The sequence below is a fragment of the Aythya fuligula genome, chromosome Z (assembly GCF_009819795.1).
Source record: "Aythya fuligula isolate bAytFul2 chromosome Z, bAytFul2.pri, whole genome shotgun sequence".
Classification (NCBI taxonomy): Eukaryota; Metazoa; Chordata; class Aves; order Anseriformes; family Anatidae; genus Aythya; species Aythya fuligula.
The window spans coordinates 51,868,919-51,888,862 of record NC_045593.1 but is presented as its reverse complement, the minus strand read 5'-3'; the positions used below and the strand labels follow the sequence as shown (position 1 = coordinate 51,888,862).

Genomic DNA, 19,944 nt, shown 5'->3' with positions numbered 1-19,944 from the left:
GGTTGGCTTTCAACATCAAATCTGTTCTTTAAAATTAGGAAAAAAAAAAAATCAAGATTTTTGCAAGTTGTCTCCATATCTGGTTCATGCATTCACCACATATGGGCAAACAGCAGTATGCTGAGCGAATCTAATTTTGAGGAGGCTGCTGTCCATGTGATATTACTGAGTAAAGTGGGATGCCATGGTTTTCTCAGAAGCACTGGCAGGGAATATAATGAAAGTATTATTCACTATTTGTACAGAAAGATTTCCAGTCTGCAGAGGAACAGTGCTACTATTGTCCTTCTGGCAGAACATGCATGCTCAGAGGACAGCAGTGTGTAACCCCATTCCCGTCAACAGAAATGCCTCCATTAGACATACATTTTGGAATTGACACTTCAGGATGCTGCTGCTACTGCTCACCCACAACTTTCTTGCCTTACCTCTCCTCCACTGGAGAAAAGGCTCTGAGCCACCACTGTGCCATGGATGGTTAGCTCTCTCACCTCCAGGTAGAAGCTGAAAACTCTGCTGCCTCATTTCTGAAGAGGCATTTCTCTCTCTTTTTCTCTGTATGTCACTCACAGAGAGCTGATACCAGCAGCCTCCTCAAGGACATCCACTTATACTGAAGAAGAGTAAAAAGAAAAAAAAAATCTTCATTAAAATACCAGCTAAGTATTTCTGAAATGATTTAATGAGGGCCTGATAATACTTACATGTTAATAGTGGTTGGTATACATATAGCTTCTATCACGTATGTTCGTGTGTTTGTGTGTGTGTGTGTGTGTATGTGTATGTGTTTGTGACCACTGAAATAATGTATGTATCTTTTTTAAGTGTAATTTTCCCTGAACCTGTGATTTTCAATGGTTGTTTGAGAGAATTCATTTCTTTTTGCCATTATACCTCTATGTCTCTTAAGTTAGTGATATCCATTTAAGTTAGTGATATCCATTTAAGTAGCATAACACATAACAACTTTCATATTTTGGAGTTCAAACAGATTGCAAGCTTGAGTTTCACATTTTCACATTTTTTCTGTTAGGAAATCTGTAATGGAAAATCAAAATAAAGGAGAAGAAAACTATAGCCTATATATGTATGGGTGCACCCTACAGGCGTGTGTATATAAATAGGGTATGTATACGGTATGTATATACAGGTATATTACATATATACAGGTATATATGTGCACCATATGTACCTACATATATATAGTGCTTAGACATACACTTCTAAGTTACATGGTGTGAAACATTTAATTGTGTGAACCATTTATATTAAGAACTTTGAACATTCTATTTATGAGACTAGCAAGACAGATAGGTCTTCAATCAATTTTAACCAGTGTATGTAACTTTACCTAAAAAAAAAAAAAAAAAAAAAAAAAAAAAAAAAAAAAAAGTTGATGAAGTTATTTTCTTTTAAATGATGTCAGAAACAGTAAGTGACTTGCTGATAATCTAATTTAAATTTGGAAAAAGATGGAATAGAAAATATTTAAAGCAATGACAAAACAATGTCAGAAGACACTATGATTTTGTTTTTCTTTGTGGGAAGTATTCTCAATATTTTCCTTGAAAATATCATCTGCATGCCCAGGCAGTGAGAATTAAGCTGTAAGACTTTGTTTGACACATTCACTGTGGAGGTGTACCTTGAGATGCAAAGTCAGCTACACTCTTGGTACTAGCCAGAGAAATGCTAGAACACTCAGAGTGGGCCAGGTCCCAATCATCCCTTATATTCTTTGTCAGCTATACTTTTTATGCATAGGGTTTTGTGTGGCATTTCTCATTGAGTTATCCCAGTACATCCCAGAAGGACCATGAAATGAAGTTGTCATCATAACACTAGAGCCTGGGCTTGGAGGTTAACCTGTCAAGGGTTCTAACCATCTTTCTTCCCTTGAGACATTTGGTTTGGTTCTTCTACTTCTACTACATCTATTGGGTGTTGAGATAGTTTTTTGTTGTTGTTGTTTTTTGTTTTAAAATATATATGCAAAAGGTATTTTTGTTGTTGTTTTTTTAAGAATGATCCCTGGGACTGAGTGTTATAGAAAGGGGTGCTATTCTCCAGATTTCATAAAAAGTCTTTGCCCAACATCCGCTTTGAGTCATTTACAACTACAAGCAATTGTGTCCTCAGTGATAAGAACTGTTCATAATCTTGAGATTTTTTTCAGCACATTTCCCTGTCCTTTTTGACATTTTGGACCACTGCCAACAAAGAAGGAGTACTGTCTGTTGAATTGCTATGGGTAAGTGTAAAATGGATTTTTTTTTATTTTTTTTTTTTAATAAACCTGTGGTATACAGACAATGCTTTTCCTTAAGTGAATGTTCTCATCAGTTTGATTCATGGAAAGTTACTCATCTTTCTACCTCAAGGAAAGAATAGGTATCTAATTTCTGAGAACAGCTATTACATCACGTGTGAATAGATGGTTCAATGTGAGGCAAAGTTGTGAGAATTTACAAAGACAGCAATGTTTGCCATGCAATCAGACACTATTCAGCTCAATTTGTGTTGCATCTATAGGAAATACGTTGCAATTAGCATACTACGAGCATTCTTATCCTGTGAGGTGACCTCATACTACTGGCCTTTTCCACCTCTGATTATGCTTGAAGTGCAAGTTACGGCAGATATTCTTGCATTACTTAACTAATTGTCATCACTTGCTTCATTCATTCCATGATATAATATGTGGTATCCTGTGAAAGGCTTGTAAAAGAGTGTTTGCACATCATTATTATGGTGTACTGATGTCAAACTGGGAAAATGCCATGAGGTAAATGCTTAAGTTATTGACCTTTGAGAAATGCATGATAAAGATTATGCATACTAGGAAATAAAATGCGAATGAAAAAGTGCTACATGTGCTTATTTGGCCTGAGCATTGTTAAAGGCAGAGGAAGCAGAAATGTAAGTTTTCTGCGTTGCAAGACACAAACCACTGCACTTATTTTTGTGAATAAAATTGACTGTGACTGGAGCCTTTTGATGTGGCTGAATGTTGTTCTCACCTGACATGGCCTGTCCTGTCTGATCTTAAGCATGGGTCAAAGAATCTTGCTGAAGGTTTGTCTACACAACCAATACCATTTCAACATAATGTCATTTTAATATGAAGTGTGTTTTCTATTGCCTTCTAGGTGCCTGATTATGTGTCTTAAAAAGAAACAAATTTTAATTTGAAATTAACAGAAACTGTGATTTCCTCGTCTCCCTGTAACTTATGTAGATTGAGTAAATCCTAACATAGGAAAGAAAGTAAAGAGAAAAGGAATCAAGTGATTAAATTATTAGATTAAGACCAATACATTTTTAACAGTCCTTTCCATTTTGTCCTATGCAAAACTCTTTCTTAGTCTCAAAAACAAGAATAAATTGTTGTTCTGCTGACAACTACTGTGTGCTTTCCGGGAAGTCATTTAAACCCGTCTCCATGGACATGAAAAAGTGGATCCAGGATAACTCAATTTCTGCTTGAAGGAAGCTTGAAAGATTGAGAGCGGTGCTAGCAGTGTGCTATGCTTGACTTGGGAAGCCTTGTACATACAGGCTGGGTTTATTAGCTTAAACACAATGTCATACCATCAGAGCAACATGGCTCCTGTCCAAAGTGTCTCAGAGGAGCTTGAGTCTGTTCACACTTGTCCATGTAAGCAAACCATTGCTTTTTCTGTACTAGGTGCCTATGGTGAACTTAGGCATTTCAGGTCTATAATGGACCAATTTAGTGCCACTACTCCAACCCTGAGTTTCTTAAGACCTTTGTTCAACTGTGGATCTGGAGTTGATTACTATCCACAAATGTTCTTCTGGATCCTAAAGGTCTGCTTGGTGTGCCCAAAACTGCCTCAGACTTGAAAACATTGAGCATGTATTTCCCTTTCCATCTAACCTGTAGATCTTGACAAGTGAGTATGTTCAGCACATTCCTGCCCAACCATCCTCTGCTCAAAGCATTTTGGGGGGCTAAGGAAGATTATCTTTTTCATACAAAAAATATTCAGCTGTTCATGTACCTGTTAGAGATGTAGACTGTTTCTCTACACCCATATGTACCAATGATTAAAGAGGCAGCATTCATCTGCAAATCTGTTTCCAATCCTTGTTTCATTTCATGGCTTATCTTTTTCAGTATTTACTGCACTGAGAATGGTTATGGACAGGTGGGACTAGAACATCCATCTGGCAGCTGTAGTGATGGTGGTTGGTCAGTCAAATGCCAAGTGGAAGCATTAGGGTCCAGTACTACCACCACATACAGCATGGTATTGAACCCTAGTCTTATCACAGCTAAAAGGTACTAAAATTTCACCTCAAAATGTGTTAAAAAAAAAAAAAAAAAAAAAAAAAAAAGCTCTACGTCTGAAGGGAAAAAGATGTGCTTACCTCAAGAAAATCTTCAGATTTTCAATAGAAGGGAAGAGCTTCCCCTACAAATGCTAGAGGAATGGGATTGTAAGGTTAGCTGGTAAGAATTCAAATAGTATCCTTGTCTTCATTGTTTCTTCTTGGCCACCTTAAGAAATTTCCAAAGCAGATGATCACATTCAAAGGATCCACACTATCAAGGGAACCTGGGCATTATCTTGGAAGGTTAGACAGTAGGTATAGAAATGTGTTCTGCAGTAATATGTCAGAATTACCACTGAGGTTTCTGCTCCCCTGTCAAGTGGTAATGACAGCACAACAGTACAGCATAAAGCTAAGGTAAGCAGAGATGCTTCTTCCATTATGCCCACTATTACTTAATTTCTGAATGACTAATAACGAAGGAAAAGAGACATCCACTAAGAGAAAAATCATTCTGGTTGCAAATTCATTTGACAGTTTCTTTCAGAGGAACTTACCCAGTAAAATGATGGATAAACAAGTAAAGTAATGTGGACTTTAGCCTGAATGAGAAACAGCTTTTTTTGTTTCAGTTTGGTTTGAGTTTTTGATTTTTGGTTTTTATTCCTTCTCTCTGATGGCCACTTAAATATTTGATAGTTTAATATGGTAACAGAATCTGGAAAGTATATGGGCACTGTTCAAAGAATATATGCTTATTATGTCCCTTGTTGTATCACTATTCTGTGCATCACTATGGTTACTGCAGTAAAAAGGTAGACTTTTTTCCTTTTGTAGCTTAGCAGAATAGTGCATAAATATTTACTACACAACATAGAAACTAAATCTCCGAAGTTCTTTAAAACAAATCTCTAATTATGGAGTATATTCTGCTCTACTAAATTACATGTTCAAACAAACATTCACTGCTTGGATTTCAGTCATTTCTATGCTAATTTCATGCTAGAGTAAAAAGGAAAAATTCTGCTCAGCAGAGCTTATAGGTTCCTTTGATAATAACTGGGGTTTTTCTGTGTAATACATTGTAAATCTAAGCATAAATACTCTTGGGATAGTCAGATGCATGCAAGCTGATTCAATATTTGATGAAAAGAAGAGAAAAGCAAAACTGAAAAGTATTAACTAATCTGAAATTAAACAAATAATACCCTGACACGGCAAAACTGAATTTCTTTCTGTCCCTTTCTTTGCCAATATGTCCTTCTTGTTCTTCAGCTAATATTAATATTTTTCAATGTCAGTGTCTTGGTCAAAATCTCAAATAGTCAACTGTCTAAGTTCCACATAAATTCTTGCTTCTTTCAATTACTATTTTAAATAAGCCCTGTGGGCAGACGTTAAAGTACTCTGCACCAACCTCATTTTTAGCAAGTGCACGTGTGACTAAAGCACTTAAAAATTATAATGGTTTCTCTTTTCTTCTTTTGTTCTTGGTTCCACCCCTAGCATTATAACACATTTTTGGACAGATTTCTAAAACAACTTAGTGTCTAAGCTCTGTTGAAAGCCTGACCATACAGCAATGGGACCCAGATGGGAGCAGGGCCCATTGCAGAATCCAATCTGAAAAACCCTAGTGTGGCTGGCAGGACCATGCAATAAAAAACAGCTGCTTATTTCTTGAGAAGTTACCTCCTTTGGAAATGACTACACTTCACTGTTCTTAACAGTTAACAATATTGAGATCAATGTCCTTCTGTATGTTCATCCCTAACAAATTTGAGGGTTGGCCACTTGGTTGGACATTTGGTTCTGTTAGCAGGCAGAAACATCAAGTATCACCCAACATATGTTTTAGTCTGTGAATTTGGCAAACAAATGCCACGTTTGGCAAGCCTCCTCTGCTTTCACTATCCTTCCTCAGATTCATGCTTGCTCTGATGGTCATCTCCTCTCTCAGAGAAGCATACCTGTAACATTCCTCTGTGCAGAATTTTGTGGACAAGATGCAGCTCCTGTAGAATTCAACAGAAGTTTCACTAAGACTGAAAGTTAATCATAACAAAGTCATGTATATTACTTCAGTAAGTGCACCTGCTAGTGGCTTTTGCAGGATATCTTTCCAGAGAATCATCTAAACAAAACTGGACTTGGCTTTGGTAAGTGCATACCCTAAACCACCTTCTGGATTGCAAAGATTTCAGAAGAAAACTGTGGGAATGAAACAAAGCCTGCTTTAAGAGAGAAACATACAAAACTTGCTGAAATATTGATATGCTGTCATCTGGTATTAAATCATAGCTACTACATGATATTGTTTGTAGTATTGTACTTCATTCCTACAACTACTAATAAATCATTTAAAGATTATAAACTTGGCAGTAAACTAAAGTGAGCAATATTGTAAGGAGGGACTTGTGACTGCACTGACATTGAAACTACAAATAGATCACTTGCAAAACAATTCACTGTCGGAAAATGGGGGAAGCCCTACCCAAAAAAAAAAAAAAAAAAAAAGTAATTAGGCATTTTTTATTACATTGTGCTTGTGCAATTCCTCTCCTTGAGAGAGGTATTGAACAGGAAAGAGGATGGTCGTTGGCTGCAGAAGTGCAGGTAATAGTATTGACAGCCATTAAATTTGAATATTTCAAGTTTTCTCAAAACAAAAAAAAAGCAATGACACCGCAGTAAATGAAAACATCTTGAAAACACCCCACATGCTGTTTTTCTACTTTTGCAAAACGTGTCTGAATAATTATTTTTGTATTTTTACAAAACTTTAAATTAAGTAAAAAGTAATCTACTTAGTATTTTTTTTCTCCTACAGGATTTCTTTTTCTGCAAACCCAATAATAATAATAACACAAAGCACTGTACTTGCTAACCCTAACTTAGCTGATGTCTCCGGAAAAGGGCAATCTCATGTCAGTGTTTTCCAGGTGGGGCAACTGCAAACACTCAAAAGGTGTCTTTCTAAAACGTGTAGTGGGTTTACGTGGCAAGGCTTTGGTAGCAGGGGGCCATAGGGGTGGCTGCCCCATGTTAGATAACAGCCCTGCCACTGGCCAGAGACAATCCAATAATCGAATAAGTGATATTGTTTGCACCTCTGTAACAGATCATTTAAGAAAGGAAAAAAAAAGGGGGGGGGGGGGGAGGGGAAGAGAGGGATGCAAAGCACCCCTGCAGCCCTCAGGTGAGTGCAGCAGGAGGGCAGCAGGTGCTGCAGGCAGGCAGCAGCAGTTCCCCTGCGGGCTGTGCAGGGAGAGGCCCCTGGTGGAGCAGGCTGTCCCCCTGCAGCCCATGGGTCCCACATGGAGCAGATCTTCACGCTGCAGCCCCCCCATGGGTGGAGGAGCCCCCGGTGGAGCAGGTGGATGTGGCCTGGAGGAGGCTGCGGCCCATGGAGAGCCCCCGCAGGAGCAGGCCCCGGGCTGGAGCTGCAGCCTGTGGAGAGGAGCCCACGCAGGAGCAGGGGTCTGGGAGGAGCTGCCGCCCACCCGTGGGGGACCTGTGCTGGAGCAGTTTGCTACTGGGGGATGGATGGATGGACGCCGTGAGATGGAGCCATGTGGGAGCAGGGCTTGAAGAGCTGCTGTCTGTGGGCAGCCCCTGCAGGATCAGTTTGGGAAGTGATTTAAAGATCAAAGCCGAAATTTCTTTAAGTGATATATTCTTTATTGCAGCACTGGATGCACGGGGCATCCTTCCGCCTATCGTGCATGTTTGAAGTGACAAACTATCTCGTATTTATACAGTGAAACAATGAATATTCAATTAGCACCTATATATATTCATTACCTAACCCCGCCTACCCTCGCTTCATATGCTAATTAGTTTATCAGTCCTTGCGCTTGCGCAAAGCCTTCCAAGAATTGTGGGCCAGGGTCTCCAGGATGTGGGCAGTGGTCTTTGGGAGGAAGGCCGTAGGTCTTCCTTGTAATGCACTTTCTTAATCAGTTGTTTTCCAGGCTGTAAAAATGCTGAGTTGTCTTTCGGTTTAACTGGGGGTCAGCGGATAACAGGATGTCTCAGTTAACAAGACATAACAGACAGTTGACTCAAGTTATCTCAAGTCTTAGCCTGACTGAGTGTTAACGGATAATGGGGTGTTTTCAAATAACAAAATGCTTAAACGTAACAGAAGGTCTACAGATAACAAGATGTTGTTTACTTTGTCCTTGCTAACTTTTAATCACAAGTTCTATTCTATCCTAAAGTAAGTTTATACAATATCAAACCACAAGCTTTATTCTATCCTAAAGTGAGTTTATACTATATCAGAAGGACGGCATACCCTGGGAGGGACCCCATGGGGAGCAGGGGCAGAGAGGGACCATGAAGGAGCGGTGGAGACAAAGTGCTATAGACTGACCGCAGCCCCCATTCTCCATTCCCCTGTGCTGCCTGGGGGAAGAGGTGGAAAGAGGGTGAATAGGGGAAGGTGTTTTTGGTTTCTTTCCTTTGTTTCTCACTTCTCTAGCTTGTTAGTAATAAGCAATAAATCGTATTATCTCCCTACTCTGGGTCGGTTTTTGTTTGTTACAATAATTGTTGACTAATCTCTCCCTGTCCTTATCTCAACCCTTGCCCCTTTTCTTCATATTTTCTCCCCCTTTCCCTTTGAGGAGGGTGAGTGAAAGAACAGCTGAGGTGGAGTTCAGCTGCCCACCCAAGTAAAACCGCCACAAAATGGAAGAATAATGCCATAATTCTTGAGCTAATTTTCCTAAATAACTATTTCCTGGGCTAGTTTGAATTAGTATTGGCAGGTCAGGTCTTTAAGCTGAATCTTTGTACATTCAACAGGAAATGGTGATAGCCTTGGAGACTATGGATGAAACAGAAACCTCTGCTTCCAATATTTTTGACAGAGAAAGAGAGAAAGAGTGAGAGAGAGAGAGGAAGAGAGGGAGAGAGTATGCAATAACAAGGAAAGAGTGCAATATCAAGGCATTCTCCCTTTTAAAAGTATTCAGCCACCCTGGGGCGTTACTCTGAACTTTTGGTCATCTGAGGTGATGATGCTAAATACACAAGTCTTTGCACTGAAAATATTCTGTAAAATGAGCAGTGGAAGAGCTTAGATTCCTTGTAATAGAGAGTGTTCATGCACACACCTTAGAGACCTCTAGAGCAGAGACTGCATTTGTGTGATGGCCTGGTGTGCCTGACATACAACCTTATTGCCCACAGAGACATTTTATAGCTGGAGTTAACCAGAGTTACCTCTCAGCTATACACACTAACCATGGCCTAAGAGGGATTATTTGACAAAACTTGGCTGGCCTTAATTAAAAAGCTGTTAATGTGATGTTTTTGGTCATGGGCCAAGTGATAATTTTAATGGTGCTTTTCTGTAAGTGCCTTTGCTCTGAGTGCATGTGTATCCTGGAAGGACTAAGTCCTCCCACAGCTTCTTCAGAAAGCCCTGACAAAGGAGTACAAGCAGTGGCACTGCTGAAATTCATGGGGTGCACCCCTGCATGCAAGTACATACTGGATGCCAGTATCAAAGTTAATAAAGAAACTCACACATTATGTGTTAGCATGGCTTCTGTTTTTACAGGCAGATTGAATCGGGTATGTGGATGGCTTGAGCCTGTGGAGTAGGGAATCTGCACTGTATGCATACTCCAGTACTGTGGGTCTTTAGTGCTTTTGGTAGTAGTCAGATATGACAACTGTTTGAGTGGATGAATGCAGTTTTCAAATCACAATTTCAATAAAATTAGCCATCATCTTTTGTGTGAGAATCTGTGGCAAATCCGTGATTATCCTTGTTTTCGTTCTGTGACAAATTCCATGATGTTCCAGAAACCAAGACTTCTGGTGCATGTCTACTGATCTTTCCTGTGATAAAAATGCTTGAACACTACATGTAACTAATGTCAAGGAAATATAATGATTCAGTGTTTTTTCATACAGTAATTTTAATCCTAAAATAATTAAATGTTCATTAAAGATGGAAGCTTAGTAAGAACATAGCTATGAACCTGGTATAATTTCCATTACCCCTCCACCTTCCTAGTCTCATAAGTTCATTACATTTTGCATAACTAGATGCTTCTTAGTGTGCTGTAATTAGAGTACTACCCATTTATTTTGTTGAAGCAGTAACCCATAAGAAAACATCGTTGGTTGGGATGATGACAAGTCAGTCATGCCTTCAAATGTTTAACCACACACTTGTCTGTCTAGGCCTATAAAAGGAAAGTCCAAGGTTAAGTGTATGACAGAAAGGGTCAGCAAGCCCCTTCAGCAGCATCTTTCAGAAGTAACTCATGTGCATGTGTGGAGGTAGGTTTTACTGCTTATTGATCAAATGTAAATAGGCTTAGCAATACTCTGGCTACCTTTGCCCATAGGTATCCTGGAACCAAGAGTCCTGGAGACTACAGCACAGAAACAATCTGTGTAAGTAGCATATGATGCAGTTCAGGCTAAAGAGCAATATTCATTTAACCCCAACTAACACATCCTTCCATTCTGCTTGTGTGATTGCGATCTGATAGCATGTTAACATCACTCCTATGGTAAAATGACAAGCATTAGTGAAAGACCTTCAGACAATTCAAGTTGATAAGCAAGCACCAGTTCCTCAGAGGTAATAATCAATTCCTTCATATGGCAGAACTACCCTAATTGTATGACCACTCAGAAAATTATCCTTTTTTCTCTTGTGTCTGTCACAGAAACACCACAGAAATATGTGAATAATCCCAAGAATTTTGCATTAATTCTGACAAATTTTTAGGATTTCGACTAGGGATATAACATAGAAATATGAGGAAGATTCCACTGTAATCATTGGTTTACAGTCTCTGCAACTGGAATTTGGTAGGGATGAATATGCTACTTCTGAAGGATGACAGTGGTTTTTTGACACACATACTCACAACAGATAGCTAGCTGAGTAGGCAGAGTTATTTTGTGTTCTCACTCATCTTACAGAGACTCATGGAGTTCATAATCCTTTGATTTCATTGGAATGCATTTGAGCTTTCTGAACAAGAAATAAAGATGAAACAATTTTCTTTTTCTTCTGGCCTTGTTTTCAATTTAGGCTTTTCAAACTCCTTAGAAAGCTTTTCTGTCTATTTGTTTTTGTTTGTTTCTCTGTCTGAGTGGATTGCTTTTGTTTAAAAAAAAAAAAAAAAAAAACAGTAAAAATGCCTTAACAGAAAACACAACTTCAATTAAAATTACGCAAAACATAGGTGATCAGAACATCTGCACCTTGGGCAAGACTCATGCAGAAGTTATTATTTTATAATCAGAAATTTAATCTATAATGTTTTGTTGTGGTTTCTGCGCATAGAGCAGAGGCTTCCAAATTTTCACATTCTTGGAGTACTGGTAGTTAAGTGGGAAGGTATCTGTTTTACTCTTTATTTACTCTTCATTTTTAGTTCCAAAATAAATATATTTTAAAATTTAAAGGATAGTTTGGAAGGTGTCGAAAACAATTATATTACTCCTTTATATTGAATTAACTTCAGATTTTAAAGTAATAGATTAAACTGAAGGTCCAGGGCATACTGTTTATTTGTTTGCTTCAGAAAGACTCTTCGTGTCGTACTGCCACTGTGAAAACCAAAAAGAACTGCTCAATGTAACTAGGCATGGCTGAGACCAGCTAAATTACCAGTCTTTGATCTCTACAGGAAACTAGATTATATGGCCCCTCTAATTTTAAAACTAACAATTACATTGTCTAAACTTAGATCTCCACCTTAAAATAACAAAATAAAGGGAAAAATATGAAGCTCTAAATAGGAATAAATATTGTCAAAGCAAATTTTGAGGGGAAAGTAGGTTCAATAGCAAGTGGGAATGGCTTTCAAACTGAAGACACATTGCAAAGACCATTTCTCAGGACATACCTTATCCTCAATCAGCTTCTGCTCCATGCTGAGAAACTTCAACAGGTTTGGAGGTTGTTTGTAATCCAGGGTGGTCATTCAGTCCATGGAAGAGTACGGGAAGGGGTCAGATTAGACTTGCTGTGGCTTGTTGGAAATTATCTCAAGTGCAATGTGAGGAAGCTTTGTGGTACCTCAGTATTTTACAGAGCTTGTTTATCTTGGAGCTTGTTTGATCTCAATTTCTGCCAAACTTCTCCTGCTATTTGCTCTCCAGTGACAGCTGTGAGCACAGGTTCTTCTGGGTCATCCTTTCAGCCGTTTTCAGCCAAATATGTTTATTTCTCAGTGTTGCAGTGATGCGCCATGAAACTGATAAACTGAAGACCCAACAGTTAATGTTTCCCAGGCCTGAAAGAAAAACATTAAATTCTAAAGCTTTCCATCTGGAAGACCAAAAGCAAAGATAGGAAAGTGAAGACCATCTAAAGCTCAGCTCCAATAAGGGGAAGAAGAAAAAAAAAATAAAGAGAGAGAGAGAAAGAGAGATTTAGCGCTTTGTTCCCATTTGATTGGAATAATAAGCTCTGGTCCTGAGTCACCTGTTCTGGGACATAGAGTACCTTTTCTTTCGGAATAGCTGGCTTCACAGGATCTGTCTTAAAAGAAGAGTTCAGGAGATATCCTGCTCCATAAGAAAAGTAGCTACAAATCATCTATGACACATTTGATTCCATCCAATTATTGTTGGGAGCCCTCAAGTGGCTACAGCAAATCTTCAGTGTTAGATGTCCCTTACACTCAGGATTTTGTTCCTTTAGAAGGTAAAGTGGCAACAGGGCAAAGAAGCTTTATATATGCATGCTAATTGTCAAAAAAATAAATAAATAAATAAATAAATAACATTTTAAAATATGTTAAAAAAAAAAAAAAAAAAAGACAACACCACTTTGTTTCATAGATGCATGCATTGCAAATAAAGGCTCTTTTAGCCATGCTGGAACATAGCTTCCAGAAATCTTTGCATAAGTTGTTTGGCCCTATCAATAAATCCTGTGAATGCTCACTCTTCCCATTTTAAACATGTGTTCACAAGAAGGCCATTTTCTGCCAATGTCATGAAAAGTCTAGTATTTCATGCAAGAATAGCAAAGATCAACATAATTCAACATAATAACTGCCCTTTATTTTTTACTGTTCTGACATCTAAGTCAATGTGTTTCCTTTTTTACAGAATATTTTAAAGTACAGATGTTTCTTTGTGTTTTTTTTTTTTCTTTATTTTTGTTTGTTTTTTGTTTTGGTGTAAGATATTGCACTGCCAGATCTTTCTATGCAGTAGGATAAGGTGTAGGAAACCACTTTAAAACATAGCAAAGCTGGCAACTCATTTTCATTGTTTTTAGAAAAAGGATCTCTAAATCCCAGTTAAAATATATATATATAAAATAAAATGATAAAATGTGGAATTCTTCTAAGTGGCTATAGACTCACTATAGGAAAAGACAAAAAGACAAAGCTCAGCATTGTTTGTATCTGCAGATGACTGGGGAAAGTGTGTGTAAGTGTGGTACATAGGTGTAACATGATGTACAGCTAACTTAAGGACATATCTGTTCTCACAGAAATCAAGGACAACAACACCCATAAAATCTTCCCTACACTTCAGTTACTTTTGGATGAACTTATGTGTGGTGTGGCCTTGGTTCAAAGTAGTAGCAATAATGTCCATAATAAATATTTAGCACTGCAGCAGAAGTAGAAAGCTGTCCTCCATTACCGAAATTGAAGGATCATATTCATAATGCGGTATTAAAGCATTTATGGAAGAAAACCTAAATTTTCAGTGTTTGTTTGTGTGTTTTTTGTTTGTTTGTTTGTTTGTTTTCTGGGGAAAAAAAAATAAAAATGAGTTAATAGGGTAATATGTTGAGCTATACATTAAAAATAAACACCTGGCAAAGTACTGCCACATCTGGGGCACCACAGAGTATTTAAATTACATTTGGCTTGTCACTATGTGTTTCACAGCTGCTAGGGCACAGGGAAGAATAATTAAAATCAGCAGGTTACCATGGTATTTAATTGACTGCTGCTGAACAATTTGTGTGTTTGTGATCTGAGTAAAAACCATCCGGAAAGTTGTGGTTTTGGAGGAGGAAGATGATGTTTATGAGTGACAATGAGTTTACCAAAGCCATTTACCTTATGCTCTGGAGCAAGAAGCAAAGACTTCAGAGCATTGAAAAGCTGTAGGAATCCTAATGTAGTTACATTAGAAGGACACTTAAAGCTAAATAAAGTCTACCTTGCTTTAGAAAAAAAAATATATATCAAAAATGCATACATTAACATGGCACAACTACACCAGTTAAGGCTTTGAGACATTGTATAAAAAAAAAGGAACACATAGAAAAGAAAGTTGGGTACTGGCAAAAAATATGAAGAGTAAAGAAAATAGGTTGTGGTAGTCACACTGCTTTTCTGGTGCCCTAAGCTTAGGTCCCTGTTCAGGTACAACTAGGTTCATTTACAGGTTCCACAGAAAACACAGCAGTGACTGGAACTCACTTCCCAATTCAGGGGAGACTCAGCAACATCCTGTGACACATGGTAACTTTGGATTTGAGCACACAAAACCACATAGTGGCATGATAGCTGAATTTCCCTCCCTCCTCTGGAAAATATTCGTAACCAGAGAGAAAACCAACTTTTCAGCTTTGAGAAATAACTGCTGTGAGCTTGTGGTAATCTTGATATGAATGTCAGGAGTTACAGAGAAGTTGGAAGACTTTCAACGCTCTCTGGTGTGGTCCAAATAGAATCATAGAATCATAGAATATCCTGACCCAAGTCAGAAGGGACTCGCAAGGATCACTGAGTCCAACTCCTGGCTCCACACAGGACCACCTGAAAATCAGACCATATGTCTGAGAGCATTGTCTAAATGCTTCTTGAACTCTGGCAGGCTCGGTGCTGTGACCACTGCCCTGGGCAGCCTGTCCCAGTGCCCGACCACCCTCTGGGTGCAGAACCTTTCCCTAGCCCCCAGCCTGACCCTCCCCTGTCCCAGCTCCATGCCATTCCCTCGGGTCCTGTCGCTGTCCCCAGAGAGCAGAGCTCAGAGCCTGCCCCTCCGCTCCCCTCGTGAGGGAGCTGCAGGCCGCCATGAGGCCTCCCCTCAGCCTACTCTGCTCGGGGCTGAACAAACCAAGGGATCTCAGCCACTCTTCGTATGTCTTGCCCTGTACACCCTTGACCATCTTTGTTGACCTCCTGTTCTCTCTGATAGTTTTATGTCCTTTTTATATTGTGGTGTCCAAAGCTGCACACAGTGTTCAATGTGAGGCTGCACCAGTGCACAGCAGAGCTGGACAATCGCTTCTCTCAACCAGCTGGCAGTGCTGTGCCTGATGCTTCCCAGGATATGGTTGGTCTTTTTGTCTGCCAGGGAACACTGCTGGCTCATGTTCAACTTGCCATCAGAGCCCCCAGACAGCTTTCTGCTGGGCTGCTCCTCAGCCTCTCATCTGCCAGTCTGTACGGACAGGCAGGGTTGTCTCATACCAGGTTCAGAATCCAGTGCTTGCTCTTGTTAAGCTTCATGTGGTTGGAGATTGCCCAGCCCTCTAATTTGTCAAGATCTCTCTGTACAGCCTCTCCACCCTTGACAGAGTCAACAGCTCCTCCCAATTTAGTACCATCAGCACACCAGCAAACTTACTCAAAACACATTTTAGTCCTATGTCCAAGTAATTTATGAAAACACTGAAGAGAACTAGCCCTAAAAGGGAGCCCTGGGGAACCCCACTAGTGACTGGCCACCAGCCTCATGCAACCCCATTTACTATAACCCTTTGAGCTTGACCTGTCAGTCAGTTATTCATTCATTGTATTATGTTTTTATCTAGCTGTATGCTGGACATTTTGTCCAGAAGGATCCTGTGAGAAACATCATCAAAAGCTTTTCTGAAATCAAAGATTACATCAATAGGCTTCACTTGGCCAACTTGGCCAAGGGTGACCTTGTCATAAAATGAAATAAAGTTTGTTAAGCAGCACCTTCCCATCGTGAACCTGTCTTGGCTGTGACCAATGACCTCATTGTCTTTCAAGTGTTTTTCAATAACTCCCTGAATAATTTTCTCCATTATTTTACTAGGCACTGAAGTGAGACTGACAGGCCAGGGTCTTCTTTCTTACCCTTCTTAAAATCTGGAACAATATTTGCCAGCTTCCAGTTAATGGAGACTTCTTCACATCCCCAGAAATGTTGGGGTTTGTTTTTTGTTTTTTTTTTTTTGGTTGTTGTTGTTAAATCAAAAATAATTGAGAGAGGTCTTGCAATGACATCAGCCAACTCTGTAAGTACTTTGGGATGAATGCCATCAAGCCCAATAGACTTGTATCCAGCTGGAGCAGCAAATTGAACACAAGTTCAGGTTTGGCTGGGAGTTTTTTGTTATCACAGTCATGATGCTAATGTCTACAGATTCCAGATTCCAGATGAGCATTCTTCTGGGTTTACCAAGGTGGAGTAATCAAAAAACATTGCAACCCTCCAAGTGTTAAGATGTCTTGAATCAGAAATGTTGTTTCCTGAGATACCTAGAAAACAAGCATTGCTTCAAAAAGGCCATTTGAATTCTTTGTGTTTATCATGATTTTTGAAGCTGCAAGATGCAGTCATGCTTCTTTCTTATTTTGTCCCACAACTAACAAACCTTTATTTTTACTTACTATAAAAACTGTTACTGTCATACATGCACCAGTCTCCAGAAGGTTGAAGTTTGAAGAATGAAACCAAACAGGTAAGACAGGACTTTGAGTTTCAACCTCATGATCTGTAAGATCACAAGTAGAAAGCCATCACAATAAAGCAAGTGTCTTCATTTAACAAAAATACTTCTGTAGTAAAAGCTAATGAAGTCATCTTGTTTAATTAATTTGCAGGCATTACTTCAAGTATGAGCACTCTACATTGTAAGTGGCCAACATTTCTTCTCTTCCATGGGTAATATGGCTTCCCTTGACAGTGGAGCAAACTAGACAGAAGACACCAAGAAGTAGCTTTAGTCCCTCACCCTTCCTATCCCAGCCTGCTAGCAGAACTCATCTGAGCAAAAGCAGGGAAGGCAACAGCCATTTTTCTCTTCAAGTCAATGAAATTACATACTGCTTCTTATTCCAGATCATGTCAGAGCTAACAAAAATCTGCCTGTGCATTTTCTTCTACATCTTTCTTTTGAGCTGCTCCAGGCTCCTTATGATATTATCTAAGCTTCACAGTTGATCTTAACATAAAAAATAAAAAGTCAAGGATACATGCTTATATTTTTCTTTTATTTTGCGCACTGTCTTATTGCACATGCTTGGTTTCAGTAGAGAGAGGGTGGGTTGATCAGGAGTTGGTAATCATTTGGCTTATTTTCACAATAACTGTAAATAAATTTTATTTATAATTACATGAAACTGGTTGTGTATTTCCTCTTCTACACAATTTTCTTCCTGGAAGAGTAATTGTAGTGTAGCAGTGGAAAGCAATTATGAAAGTGATAAGCTTTAACTTACCATGTTCATCAAATATATGTTTACCTATGAATTTTCTCTTTAAGAAATTTTAAATGCAGTTTAGCATACAGATTCTTTCAGGAATGGTACCTGTCTCCCCAAAACAGCAATACCAGAAATCTATCTTATGTGAAATATCAGTTCTCTTTATTTATGGTTCATTCCACTGAAATTCACTCAAGGTGTGATAATACCTAATACTCTAAGCCAAAGCCAAGGCTTAGAGTCTTGGTACTGCGAACTATTGCCCATATGAAAACTTCTTCATGAAACTTTTTTTTTTTTTTTTTTTGTCATCAAGAGGTTGTTTTTCACTCATGTTTATTAAACGCTAGTCAGGGTAATTATTCAAAGCCAGGTATAAATATTGAGGAAAAAAAAAACAAAAAACAAAAAACAAAAACAAATAAACAAACAACAAAAACCACTGCATTTAATGTGTAGAAATTAATAAAATATGTGGACAGCCAAACCCAAAATCAGCAGAGCTTGATTTTAACAACTTTCAATTTCAGAAGTGTAAGTTTTATTTTATTATAGTTCCTTAAGCATAAATACACAATAATGTGAATTGCTTTAAAATTCAAATCATACCAAATATACTTGACAGAATATTAATCTAGCAAAACAATTTACTATCATGTAAGGCTTCATGCCTGAATAAAGGAAAGCATGCAAAATAGCCAATGCACAGTTCTGGAAACAAATGTAAAAAGAGAAGAGGGAAACAGCAGACAAATTATTACATGAAAAAAATATTCTTCTTTCATTTAAGAGAAGCAAACCAGTGTTTCTTTAGAAAATTTTCATAGTGATAGATATTTTGCAATTAAATTTTCTATTAAGTTTACATAATCAAAAAAATCCCTATTTATATATTTATATATGAATCCCTATAATAATCCCTATTATAGGGCATTACAGTGCCTGGTATGTCACAATTTATTTGCTGGTGTTCATTGACTGAATATTATGTTTCAATGTTGTGTGTTTATTTGTCAGCCAGGCCCCCAAGGAGCAACATTTCCTTACTTCAGATTGTAACCAAATTCTCGAAACGTGTGATCCCCCACGTCTTCATCTTGAGACCATATCCCTGCAACCAAGAAAAAGGTTAATAAATGAGGTGGTGAATAGGTGTGGAGATTGGTGACCTGTAAACATGCGTTTTGGCTTCTAATTTTACTCCTTCCACAGACAAAGACCTACCATTTTCCTTTTTTTTTTTTCTACATGTTTTTCCCTTGGTCATCTCTGGGTAGTCCATTCAGGCTGCCTTCAGGCCTTGAAGGAAAACAGCAAAGCATATGTGTATTTATTGCCAGAACAGGCAAAGGGCATTGACATTGTGCAGAATTTAAACTCTGCTTAAGATTTATGCTTGTAAAATTCCTGTATGCAATTAATTATATTCACAGTATACATGTATACATGTTTGCAAGGAAACTTTGTTTCTAGGAATAAGGGCATGATACTAAGAAAGTGGAAATTCAAGCATAGCAATTGGTTTCTCTTGGCTTGCTTTTTTTGTTTATCTGTTTTGTTATACTTTTTTTAATAAATGACTTTCTCCAGATCCCCATATCAGACAAGGAGGTGCAGGGAGCAAAGAACTGTGAATTTCTGTAACAAAGATGATACTTTAAAGCACTAAATATTTACCCTAAACAGTTTATCACCTGTTTCTGTTCTTTGGCAGAGTCAACACTGAACACAAGAAAAAGCCATGCCATTCCATAATCACAGCACAAAGATCTGGGAAATGGCAATCACAAAAAGATTGGAATGCTGCTCAAGTCTAGAAAATCCTTAATTTGCAGAAGATGTGTCAGGTAGGTACTTCGTTAAAAATAAAATAAAATAAAATAAAATAAAATAAAATAAAATAAAATAAAATAAAATAAAATAAAATAAAATAAAATAAAATAAAATAAAATAAAATAAAATAAAATAAAATAAAATAAAATAAAATAAAATAAATATTCTCTGACTGTGATTAACCAGACACAGAGGAGTTTATTCACAAAATCTCCCTAGTATAAATATTACCAAAACCAGTGGTGTTTTCACTGCTTAGAGTTTTCTCACTTTTGCATAGATTCCTGTTATCAAATACATACTCTGTTTGGGAAAGAACAGAAATACAATGTAATTTAGTACTTTATGCCCACTCAGAGTAAACTATAATCTGATTTAGAAGATGACT

The 19,944-nt window shown here is 38.1% G+C and overlaps 1 long non-coding RNA gene across 1 annotated transcript; it reads left to right on the top strand.

Annotated features, from left to right (window-relative positions):
• The first annotated feature begins 651 nt into the window (after positions 1 to 651).
• LOC116500847 lies at positions 652 to 19,564 on the top strand. Its single transcript, XR_004254349.1, has 3 exons — positions 652 to 1,125; positions 2,177 to 2,251; positions 19,438 to 19,564. It is a non-coding gene; the product is annotated as an uncharacterized LOC116500847 (long non-coding RNA).
• The last annotated feature ends 380 nt before the right edge of the window (positions 19,565 to 19,944 follow it).